The following is a 12,281-nucleotide window of genomic DNA, read 5'->3' as shown; positions in this document are numbered from 1 at the left end:
TTCCCAACCTTGCCTCTCGGCTCCCTTCCACCCCGGGGCTGGCTGGCTGCAGCGAGGGAGCGTTCAGCCAGGCCCCGCCGAAAGCTCCCTCCGACCGAATATTTGCCGCCGCCGCCGCCGCCACCGCGCTTTCCCCATCGGCAAACGCCGCGGCTCATTAGCTTGCACGGCCGTTAAAACCGCCACAGCACCCTGGCTGCGGAGCGGCCCCGCAGAAGGCACTCTCATCTCGTTCCTCCTGTGCAAGGGTGCTGTTTTAGGCTACAAAAGGCAAAGGAGTGAGTTCACAGCCCTGAAGTGACCCCCGAGAGGGTCTCCCCACACCTGCCGTCCACTCGCGAAGCAGTGATTTCATCAGGAATTTGGAAGTCAGCCTTTGGGGCTGCTTTCAGACCAAAACTGCTGCAAAATCCAAGGCCAGCAGCAATGAGCAGGGCACATCTGGAAAACAGGCATTGCTAGTCACAGTGAGTCTGTTACAGAGACCTGCAGGCACTCAGCTACGTGTGTATGGACCTGCTGTGGGTCAGGTTAAGGGCCTGGTGTTCATCTCAGCCCACCTGCCCCAGCCACTGCTTTCCACAGAGGGCAGCATTTGGAAGGAGGTTGGCTCCTCCAGCACGGCCAGTAGCTGTTCATTAGGCAGAAGGTTAGTTTGCTCCAGTCTCCACCTGCATTACACCCCAGGAAAGAAGAAACCTACTTCTGCTGAACTAAACCAGATTCTGGCTGGCGGAGAGGCCGTCCTCGACAGGGACACATTTTATTCCTTTCAAGATTCCCAAGCTTGCACCATCAAAGAGACCAAAAAAACCCCAAAGACTGGATTTCAAACTAATTCAAAATTACACTTGTGCAGCAGCATAACTTGAATTTGAGTTGGGCCATGGAAAACATCCCAGGAAGCTTTACCCAAGAGCCGATGCCAAGATATCCCTGTTTCTTTGTTCCTCTCGGGCAGGGAAAGTTGTCGGCCACTAGCTTGTGATGAGCTGGCCTGCTATCTTCAGTGCCTTCCGCACTGGTCAACCCTTGCTCTATATTGAAATTGCATGACCAAGAGCACGGAGCATCTGTCGCTGGAGGCAGCGCCTGCCATCCTAATTCAGCCCAGTCTGGCCCAGTTCAGCCAGCGCCTGGTTGGGCCAAACTGGTCCGAGGTGCAGAAAGGAAGGGAGCATCACTGGCATGGGTGGAGGGGGGGGGGGGGGCGGATTTGTGTCGCCTGTCCCTGCACGTCTGCATGAGCACTGATGGGGGACATTGACGCGGGAGCCAACGCCGGCTAGCCGGGATCTGCCGCTGCGGGAAAGCAGGGCTCCCCCTTGCCACAAGGAGCTCAGAGGGAAATCTGTCTAGCTTTGTCTGCGGAGGTGTTAAGACGGGTCAGCTGGGAGCAAGGCAGAAACCACAGGGCAAGAGCAGCAATGCAGTTACCTGAGGAAGGGGGGGCTGGGGGAAGGGGAGCGATGGGAGAGGGCCGGGCGACTTCATTTCCTGACTTTGCAAACTCAGAAGAGTGTGAAAGCTAATATTCCCAGCAAAGGGCATCCGTACGGCGTGAACTGAAATATATCCTGCTGGAAAAGAAAAAAAAAAAAAAAAAAAGAGCGCACGGACATCCATTTCCTTCGCTACAGATTCAAAGAATCATCTTTTACAGGGCCCCGGCCAGGAGAGGCAATCGGGGAAAGAGGCTGCAGGGAAATGAATTGTCAAGGGAGGTGCATATTTGGATGATTAAATGTCAATATGTATCTTGAATTAAGGAAAAGGAATTTACACCTCATCTCGCTGTGGCAGCAAAAACCAAATTAGAGCCGGGCTGTAAATTTGCCAGCTGATAGATACCCATTTGTTTGGCTATCTAGACGCTTTTCCTGCTCGGAGAATACTGAAGCATGAGTCCCCCTGGGTGGCTGCCGGCTGCTGCGGGCACCCGGCGCCCTGCAGAGCCCGGCAAGGCCTAGCAGCTCCCGGCTCTTCGCCGGAGGCCTGAGCGATTTGTCGTGGCGCGCGCAGGAAGCCCGCGGCGGGATGGAGAAGGCAGAACCCGGGTCTGACAACCTGCCCGGCTGCGCTCGGCCGCGAAACCCGGCTCTGGCGGGGAGCATGGCGCTGCAGGGTCGTTCCTCCCCGTCGTCCTCGGGCAGCACCCTCGAGAGACGCCGGGTTTCCTGCCGCTCTCCGGGCTGGCGGGAGCATCCTCCGCTCAGCAAAGGGCACCGCGGCACTGGAAGGGTTCATAGGTTTGCGTTAATAGATTCACGCTCTCTTTTTCTTTAGGGCATATTTGCATATTAATGGAAGGGAATTGTAATGAACCTGTTTGGGGAGGCTAAAGGGAAAAATTATGCAAGGTTGGAGGAGAAGGTGGAGGAGGGGATAACGTGCGTTTCCAGCGCTTTCCTCTCTGCCAGCTGCAAAAGCGAGTGAGCAACCTGCGCCCCAGGTCAGCACCTCACCGGGCCTGGGCCAACGCGGGAGCGCAGGGAGCACCCAGATGCGGGCAGCTAGATGGGAGACCAGTTACCGTGGCCCTGGCCTGCCGTAGATTAGGAGCTGGAAAAAGGTGGCTTTATTCCAGAAAGGCAAGGAGCCCTTCTTCAGCGCTGCGATGGGGCGCTCCACGTACCAGAATAGCTGCAGCCGGTTTGCGCCTATGCAAATGCGGCTGGGGCAGGCTGCACCCAAATTAGCTGGATGCAAAGTGGGCTGAGGCATTTTCCACCTCAGGTTTGGCTTCCTCTCGCTTTCTCGCCTTTTGCCGCTGGCCCGTCCCTTCCTCCAAAGGTCAACGTGGCTCCAGCTCCATCGAGGGAGCAACACGCGGTCTAAGCCAAGAGGGTCAGGGAACGGAGCAGGATTTTGAGGGGATATGACTTCTGCCAGATGATTAGCTCTGGCAGTTAATTAGGACTGGTGTTGGCGGGGGGTTTCCGTGTCAGGCCCAAGCGCTGCCAGCGGGAACGGAATAGCTCCATCCCCAAAATCCCCACGCTGTTTCTTTTTGACGTGGTTGGGTTTGAGGGGGGGAAACAAAACCTGCGGTGTCTGGACGTTAGCCGCCTTGGGCATTTCCAAGGACCGGCTGGTAGACGGGCCAGCTGATCTGACACATCAGCCCAGCTCTCAAGGACTTAGGGGCCTGGTTGGTCCCATGGCAAAGCTGTGGCGCAGCCGATTTGCCCCTCCGTATTGCCAGGGTCCGAAAATCAGCCCCGACATGGGGCCTGGCAGATGCAAAGCCGGTCCAGCAGTTCCCTGAGCTCCCGTCTGGAGCCTCTCCCAGCATGTGGTTCAGCCCGAAGGCTTTGGTTTGAGCGATGCCTTGCTGGGCGCAGGGTTATCGTCAAACGTTTCTGCAATCTTGGCGCATCAGTAAGGTGCTTCCCGACACAGGAATCGGCATGGGCTGTCCTTGGCGTTGCGTCATTTTCCAGTACAACCGCGGTGCTTTCCCGGCGTTCAGACCCTGTCGGTGTCCCTTGCCCACCTCCTGCTGTTCTCATGTCTTCTCCAAAAGCCCTGCGGCTTTCCCTCTTCGAGGCATCAGGGCACACGTGCTCCATGATCACGTAATTACGACCACGGATTATAAAGCAGCTGTATGAGTGGGGTGGATAAGACAAGCCCAGGGACCCTTAATCCTGAGTTTTCAAGTGCTTGCCATGGGGATTAAGCTAATATTCGTGGCCGCAGGTTTTGGGGATGCCGCAGAGCCAGATAAGCGGATCCCGTCCTCTCAGTTGGTCGCGAGACGCTTAAGGTTCCCGGTGCTGCGTTAAGCACCCGGCCTCTGAGAGAGGGCTGAAGCTGGGTTCTGAATGGTGTTTTTCTGCCAGGAAGCAAGAACTGGGGAAGAGGTGTCTCTCCCTTAGGCTTAAGATCATAAAGAGGTGTTATATAAGCGTGACTGTAACCTGTTTATACGTAGTGTTAGACTCATGCGATCAGACTATAGGAATGACAAATCTCCCACTGATTTCCATGAATATAGCAGCATGAATATAGCAGCAGCGAAAATTCGTATTGTTCTGTGTCGGCAGCAGCTGGGACCCCTTCCCAGTTCCGCGGAGGGGCGGGTGGCTTTTGTGTCGGGCAGTTTTTCCTACGCGGGCGCCGCGGGTGCGACTGCCGTTGGCTGGGATGAGCTCCCTCGCACCCGTTCTGGGTCCGAAAGCCCGGACCGCGGGCACCAGGCAAACGGGAAACCCGCCGCTTTTCCTGGGACAAACCTGGCCCGTGGGGGGCTCTCCTGCCTCCGGGGGTGGGCCAGGAGGGAGGTGTCCGGGCACGGCGACCAAAAGCGGCGGGGAGCGAGCCCAAACCGACATGAGTAGCAGCAGCTCACGTGCGGCGTTGACCAGGGGATCTCCTGGCTGCAGGACCCTGCGGATGCTCAAAGCCTGCAGACACCCAAAAGCCACAGGAAGAAAATTCGCGGAAGAAAAACCCATCGAGGGTTACGAAACACAGGGACACTACCGAGCCAGAGATGGTCGGAAGCCGGGACAGTGTTTGGACTCCTTAAGGCATAAGCTTGGCCTGTTTTCTTGTATCCCTCCCTGACATTGGTCCTGATAAGCACCACGTTGCTGAGTGGTTTGAGCCAAAATTTAGGCTAAAATAGCCATGGCTGCATGGGTCTAGCTTGGCTGCGCGTGGCCTGCTCCCCACCTGAGATCCTGCCCAGGCAACGGCACCTGTGGCTGAAGATGAAAGGAAGGTTCAAAGCCAGAAGCGGCTCCTGCGGCATAGAGGAGCAGTTGCCGTAATTACGACCAGACAAATCAGGTTCAGGCTTAAAGCCAGGCTTTTCCCTTCTTCATTGCTTCCTGAGCTTGCCTCTGCCAGCAACATGGTCCCACCATGGCAAACGCTTGCAAATCACCGCTTCTCCCAGGCTGGGCTCCCCTCTCAGGCCACCCAAGCGCCAGGGCCAGCCGTGAGAGGCAGCGGCAAGAGGAGAAGCTCCTAAATCCCCGTGAGGGTTTTTTTTCCATGCTGATCTTCCTTCCCTGCTTCGCGGATGAGCTCAGCTCCCGCTGCAGCCTGGCAGTGCAAATCCAGAGGGGTCCCACGGTCGTGGCCCGCCGTGCCCCGCTGAAGACGAAGCAGGTGTAGGAACAAGTGGGGATGGCCCAGGGGGTCGGGCGCAGTCCCGGCTGCCGTGCTGCTTTCCTAGACACCCCCCCCCCCCCCAAGAGAGCCCTGCGGCTGATTCACCTCCTGTCTCGGTGCATCAGGCATTGACTCACGCCCAAAATGCGTCAGATGGTCACAGCCACGGAGGGCTTCAAAGACACCTCCCCATCAGACTTTGAAGCTGGCCTTGCTTTGGGAGGCTGGGGAGGGAGACCAGAGACCTTCGCGGGCAATGGTCCGTGCCTTCAGAGGGACCTAAAGTGAAGCTCGACAACTCTTGCAGCCTCCTGCACTTTGCAGCTCGGTGATTTCCTGCGCCAGGGTGATGTCTTGCAAAAAAAAGGACCTGCTCTGGGAAAGGCCTGATCCTGCTGCCTTCTCAGTCATGGCAAAGCCCTGGTGGCTCCGTGGGGGTAGAGGGGAGAAATCAGCTTCTTCAGCACGTGGATAGGTGCATGCCACAGCCTTGCTGGTTAGAGCTTTTGCCCTTGAAAGTCTCTGCCAGGAGCTCGCTATTGCTCTGCAACCTGTTTTGCTGAATGATCTCCTTAAGGGCAAAAGAAAACCCTTAGCAGACTAAGAAATGGTCCCGCAGACTCCCTGCCGTGCAGGCAAGCCAGACCACAGCACCAACCCGCTGACTTTCTCTGAGCGGCCACCCCCAGACCGGCAGGGTTAAACCCAGGGATTGCATCAAGCACCAACAACGGTGGCATCTGCTCAGCGGAAATCACAAAAAAAGTAAAACTATCCCCAAAACAGATGCATTTGGTAGCTATCCCAGCCAATCCAACAACACGGGGACTACCGAAATGATGTTCTTACTTCAGCCATAATATAGAGATGCAGAAAGTCCACCTAGACCAATGTCCTGGCTCCAAGTGCAGCTAGCAGCGGATGCCTTGAAAACAGAATAAACCAGGGCAAGCGAGTGCCAGCGTGTCCCAGACTCTGACTGCGTGCGATTTGCACCTGAGGGACTTCCCGAGCCAGGGCTGGGATCTTTGTCCATAACGGCCTGTGATGGGTTTTTTTCCTCCGCGAATAGGCCCGACTGCTTTTTGAGCTCGCGCAGACGTTCAGCATCCACAGCATCCTGCCGCGAGGAGTTGCGCCGCTTCGTTGCGCAAGGGGCCACTTCCTCGGGTTTGTTTTGAACCTGGCCGCATCCTCGCTCCGCTGCTCCTCCCTGGTGCTCTCCGGGAGGAGACAGCGGTTTCGAAACCAGCGGCTCCCGTCGCCCTGCTGCTCTGGGAGTGGACGAAGAGGCGTCTTGCTCGCTGCTTTGTTTGGGGAATGACTAGTGTTGTGCCGAGTTAGATGCACGGGTCTGACGAGCGCAAGGTGTAAATCCTCCTCAACCGATGCAGGAAAATATTGCCCTTTCTCGCAGCCTGTCGGCTTTATCACACGACGGGTGTGTAGACAGGCTCCTGCTCGGCATTCGTAGGCTGCTCTTCACCATCGAGCCTGGGTAAATATCATCTAATAACTTTGTCAGCTCGTCAGCTTCTAAGAACGGCACCATATAACACCATGCGCCTTTCAGGGGGATGGATGTGATTTACGAAAGCCCTTCTATAACGTGAGGGCTCCACAGGCTGCCGGCTATTTAAATGCTGCCGTCCGGATGGAGCCCAGTGACTTCGTGGTGTGTGACACCATGAGGAGCGCGGGCAGCTGCGCTTTTGCAGCATTTGGGGGCAACCTGGGGGGGGGGGGGACACCGCGTGTGTCCGTGCCGGTCTCCGTGATCTCCGCTGCCAACGCGCCCTCGCTGGTGCCTGATCATAAAAGGAGAAGTCGCCAAGCGCCCATCTCCGAAAGTGAGGTGCCTCTAGGAGGCTTTTCATGAAGGAATGAAACGCCCCAGCCTCACGCCCGCGCGCCCTGCGAGGCAGCCCGGTCCCGGGGCTGCTCGTGTCCCCTTCCCGCTCCTGCGTTCAGCAGGGGAGCAGGTCACCCCGGTCCTCCCAGGTGTGCTTTCCTTGGGTCGCTTTATTATTACTTTTGCTATTACTATTGCTACTGCTATTACTGTTGCTATTATTGCTATTGCTATTACTGTTGTTGCTTGAAAAATCCAGGTCCTTGTCTCTCCTTCAGCATCCTTGGCGTAACCGTCGCTCGGAGGCGGAGGAGGAGCGGGGTGAGTAACGGCGCCGGCACAAGGAAACGCTGACATAGGAAAATGCACGGAGGAGGAGGAGGAGGAGGAAGGGGTGCGGATGGCAAGGCCCCCCCCCCCCCCCCCCGCGGGCTCTCCAAAGGGCAAAGCGGCGGTGACGGAGTGCAGGAAAGAGGAAGCGAAAAAGAAAAATGAGGAACCGCCGGCCCTGCGGCGGGGGCCCCCGGGAAGGGTGAGCGAGGCCAGTGTCATCCGGCCCCGGGGGCCGCCCCTGCCCGGTACCTGCTGCGTTTGCTGGCCTTTCCCACCCGGGGACGGGGCCCGGCGCCCCTCCTCGGAGAGCTGGCCCGAACCGTTGCCTTCGGAGCATCCCACCGTCCTTGGGGCTCTCTTGAACGCGGAGGGACCCGGCTGCCCGTGCGCTGCCTGGGCGACCCGACCCGGGTGTAAATGTGGTGCTCAGAGCTGAACTATAACTTAAATTTGGCCTCAAAACCACGGCCAACCCCTCTTTTAACAGAAGCATCCCTGAGATTATCCCACAGAAAGAGGGGCTCCCGGGGCGGGGGGGGGGGGGTGGTTTTTGGGGAAGGGACGGCCCCGTTTGCCAGCGTTAGGAGGCTTCGCTTGAAAAAGGGAAACTTTGAGATGATTTCCCCACCCCGGGCTGAGCTCCCGCCCCGTTAGAGGAACCTTGTTAATCGGGATGAGCCCCCAGGATCTCCCGCGGAGGTCGAAGCCGCAGCCGTGGCGCTGGGCGCTGGTTTCGCTTCTGCCCGAACCTCCCGCAGCGGGTGAGCGCGTGGCGTGAGACAGAAGCGGACCGGGAAATTTCCAGCAAAAGGGGTTTTCGGCGCTTGCCTGCCGTAGCTGTTCAGCGTCGCGGAAGGTTGCTTCGTCCCCGGGGAACGTCCCTGTGAGCGGGGCCCCGGCGAGAGCTTCGCAGCAGCGTTTCGAGGGCCGCGGCGGCGGCGTTTCTCCCGCAGGCTGCCTGCACCGGGGGGGGGGGGGGGACGGACCTGCCTGCGGCCCCTCTGCATTCGGAGAGGAATTGGGCAGGGGTGAGGTTTGGGGCCCTTAGGCGGGAGCTGGCCGCCCTGCACGCTTGTGAAGAGCTGCGGAGGGCTTGGGGGGGGGGGGGAGCAGAACTTATCAATTCTCATCAAATCTGCTGTGATAACTGCCGTCCTCCCGCCCGGCGTCACACGCGTCCCCGTCGGCTTCGCTGCTGGGCAGCGGTAGCGAGCTAAGCCCCCGCCATCTGCTTTTCAAAGCCATCGGCTCATCTTGGCTTTAATAAAATGCTTTTCCCCGCTCAGCCACGAGCATATCTAGCGGAGGAAATCTGCTCTGCACTGCAGAGATGTCCCGGCCCATCCTGTCCTGTCCTGTCCGTCGGGAACGGGCCACGGGCAAACAACCTATTTCTTATACTACTCTTTCTTTGTTTTGGTTTTGGTTTTTTTTGGAACTTCCTTGATGGAAAAAAAGGTCACCTTGCCAAAGCCCTAGAGACTGGGCTCGTATTATAGACTTCGTGTTAGCCCGCTTCCTCTCCTCTGGCACGGGAGAAATTTGCCGTGCGTTCGGGCCGTTTCCTACCCTCTCGGAGAGGAAGAAGCGGGTGGCTTCCCCCCCCCCCCCCCCCCCCCCCCCGCCCCAGCCGGGGAAGCTCAGAGGAGCAAACAGCAGATGGGCTGCTCGCTCGGCTCGCCTGCTAATGGGTTGCGGCAGGCTGCTCCTCCTTTGCATCGCTCCCGTCTCCGGAAAGGTACGGCGGCGAGGCAGGCCGCAGGAGCAGCACGGAGCACGAGCGGCATCCCGGGCACAGGAACGGCCCTGGGCGGTGGGAAAAATAGCCTCGCGCTCGCTCTGCTTCGTGCATGGCGGTGTCACGGCTTCTTTTCCCCCCCCCCCCCCTTTCTTCTTTTTTTCCCTGCTGCCCAAGGAAAGTTCCCAAGGGTGAAGCGTCCATCCTGATCGCATTTTCCATGTCCGAGGCGTTGCGCTTCCTATTCTTCCCAGCCATCAGGTCTCGAAGGATGCTGCGGGGGGGGGACTTGACTTGCGACCTGGTGGCCCCTTGTTTCCGCCTCCCTTTTGCTGCCTGGCAAAAGCCGGGTTTTCCCTCCGTCCCTGGCCAAAACTATATGCCCGGCTCTTTGCAGTATTTCAGTGGATGCCTGGAAGAGCCCGTGCGGGACTCTCAGGAGAAACTCAACGAAGGGTGGCAGGTCCTGCAAGGGCGAGCCTGAAGCTGGCAAGACCAGCTGTGCCGGGCACGCTTGCGTCCCCTGCGCCTTGCTGCTGCCTTCCAGCCCAGCCGTAGCCCAAGGGCAGCTCCATCTCCGTCTGCAAAGACCACGACCTGACCAGAGGATACTTAGCACCAGCCCTGAAAGCCCACCTTGGTGGCTATCGAAGGTCTACCTACATGCGCAGCCGGTGGTGCCCCCCCCCGTCCCCAAATAACGTTCCCAGCCCGCTGCGCCCTCGCAGCCGGGACGGCCCCAAAGCGGCGGCGCCTCTCGGCTCCCCACGGCGCCCCGCGAGCACCGCGAGCGCCCCGCAGCGCGGTTCCTGCCCCCACGGGATTTGGGCCGGCGTCGCTCGACGCGTGCCGATCCGGGGAGGGGACCAGCGGGGAGGGGAATGGGGCTGCGGCTCCCGTCCCGAGAGGCGGCTCCCGCGGCCCGGGCACGCTCCCCCACGGATGCTTGCAATATTTGGCACTCGCTAGGCTCCAGGATTTTGGGCGGCGTGACAGCTATTCCTTCTGCCCCGGAAAAAAGTGGGAGACTGCCGTTGTTTGGAAATCGGGAGTTGTTTATCTGACTTTTCCCTGACCTCCCGCGGCAAACGAGAAGCTGTTTAATGAGGCTTTTCCTCCTTTTTTTCCACGGGAATGACGACTTCCCACGTGGCTTTTCTCACTTATACCTCACACCGTGTGAACCCGGGATCACGGTGCCCATAACAAACTGCAGCTGGTCGCACACGTTGCATTAAGCCCCCGTTTGCTCCGGAGCGGGGCACCCAGGCTACTTACGGGGCCTCTTTCCCAGCCGCAGGCTGATGCGCTGCTTGGGTCCCCGTCCGGGAAACGGGCCTGGGGTGCGCTTACTTCCCAAGGGACTTGCAAACCTAAAACCCATTCCCGATTTCCAGCCCTGAACGTACTGTATTCGATCTGGGAATCACGTCAAGCCCCTGCACCTCCCTTTGAAAATGACTTTTAGCTCCGCAGTTAAATATCGCTGCCGGAATTGCAGTGCAAGGAAATCAGCGGCATTCAGTGATGTATAGACCTGCCAGAGGAGCACAGGGTTCATGTGCAAATGCGGCCGTAACTCTTCTCTCCGCCGTCTTTTTCCCTGCCTCCCGCACTCCTCTGCCTCCGCTTTTGCGGATGAACAGCTCGGGCTGAGACCTTCAGCTCAGCCCATCCTTGACTGCAACGAGAGCGGGGTGCCGCGGCAAAGGGGAACCCGCACGGGGCCGAGCAAAAATCTAGGCTGCAGTCAGAAGTCACCGTCTCCCGTGGCCCTCCTCCGTCGTTAAACACCCAGCAAAGGGGGGGGGACGACGCAGGACTGTAAGCGCAGCGCTTATCGGAAACGCCCGCGCAGGAAACACGGCGACAAATATAGCGACCCGATCGAGCGGCGGCCGGAAGCAGGCTGCGGAAGGCTCGAAGAGATGCCGGGCTCTCTTGCGAGCTGCCAAAGCACGACCCGCTTCCTTCCGGCAAAATTAGGATTGAGAGAGGCGACGCCGTCCGAGGAGGAAAGTTGCATTCGTGCAGGCAGGAGGCCTCTGGTCTGTCCTCCTTCATTAGGTGCTGGGTCGGACCACCACCCTAGGAAGCTGCCAGCCCGCTGCTTGCCACGGTTGTCGCCAGCCCCAAGGTCCCAGGCCCCGCTCCCACCCATCGTCTGCACCCCCACGTGCCCGGGGCAGGAGCCGCTCACGTCCGGCAGGGATGCTCCGGCTGCTGCCGGCGGCTCTGCCCTGCGGCGGGTGTGGGTTGGTGTGGCCGGGACACGGGGGCTAGAAAGCAAAGGTGGAGGAGATATCCTGCAAGTCTAGTGTCACGGGCATCCGGAACGTGTTGTTCGATATTCCCCCTCCCCAGGGATAGCCTGCTGCTATTGAAATTCATTTGCATTAGCTATTTTGAGCGCCAGGCTCTTTCTCCAAAAAGCCCTTGGGGTGGAAAGCTGCTTGGGTTACCTCACGCGCTGCTCCTCCTCTGGCTCGCACCGCTTCCTAATCCTGTCTGCCTCTCCAGTAAAACAAACAGGTTTTGCCTGCAGATCCCAACTTATCCCTTGCATGCCCTAACCAGGTTCGCCTTCATCTTGAAGGCAGCATTGCCTCTGCTTCAGCCACGGAGAACGATGTCGCGCGCTCCCGGACCCATTTGTTTGGGCCTATTAATTAATCAGCCGGCAAGGGCAATGGCTAAATGGCACTCACAGGACCATGCGCAGGCACATAATGGCACAGCTAAATCTCCTGAATAGACACCGAATGACTTGCTTGAGGTGGCTGCCAGAGCTCATAGAGTTCAGAGCGAGCTTTTAATACTGCATGCTAATGGACAGTGCTCAAAGTTAAGCCCAGGTTAATAAAATCATGCCGCACTGACCAAGCTAGAACTCAGCCTAATTGGCATTTCCAGTTTACTGCTAATATACGACCCCCCCACTAGGCTGAGATTTAATCAGTTTAAGCAATTATTCTACCCCGACCAATATTTCTGGTGCTGGCTGGGCCCACGTGTGGTCACGCACGTCCCTTGAGGTGGGCTGCTCGTCCAGAGCGTTCAGCCTGCCAGGGGAAAGGAGGCCGTGTGCGCCCGTCACCCGGACTCAGACCACGGGCGCTCTTCCTTAGCTCAGACGAGGCTGTGTCAGAAGGACCCAAAGCGCTTTCTGGAGACGGACAGTTTTGCAATAGGAAGGGGCTGGAGAGAGCCTGTCTCACTTGCAGAAGCAACAGA

Source organism: Apteryx mantelli, chromosome 5 (assembly GCF_036417845.1).
Source record: "Apteryx mantelli isolate bAptMan1 chromosome 5, bAptMan1.hap1, whole genome shotgun sequence".
NCBI lineage: Eukaryota > Metazoa > Chordata > Aves > Apterygiformes > Apterygidae > Apteryx > Apteryx mantelli.
This window is presented reverse-complemented; position numbering follows the sequence as displayed.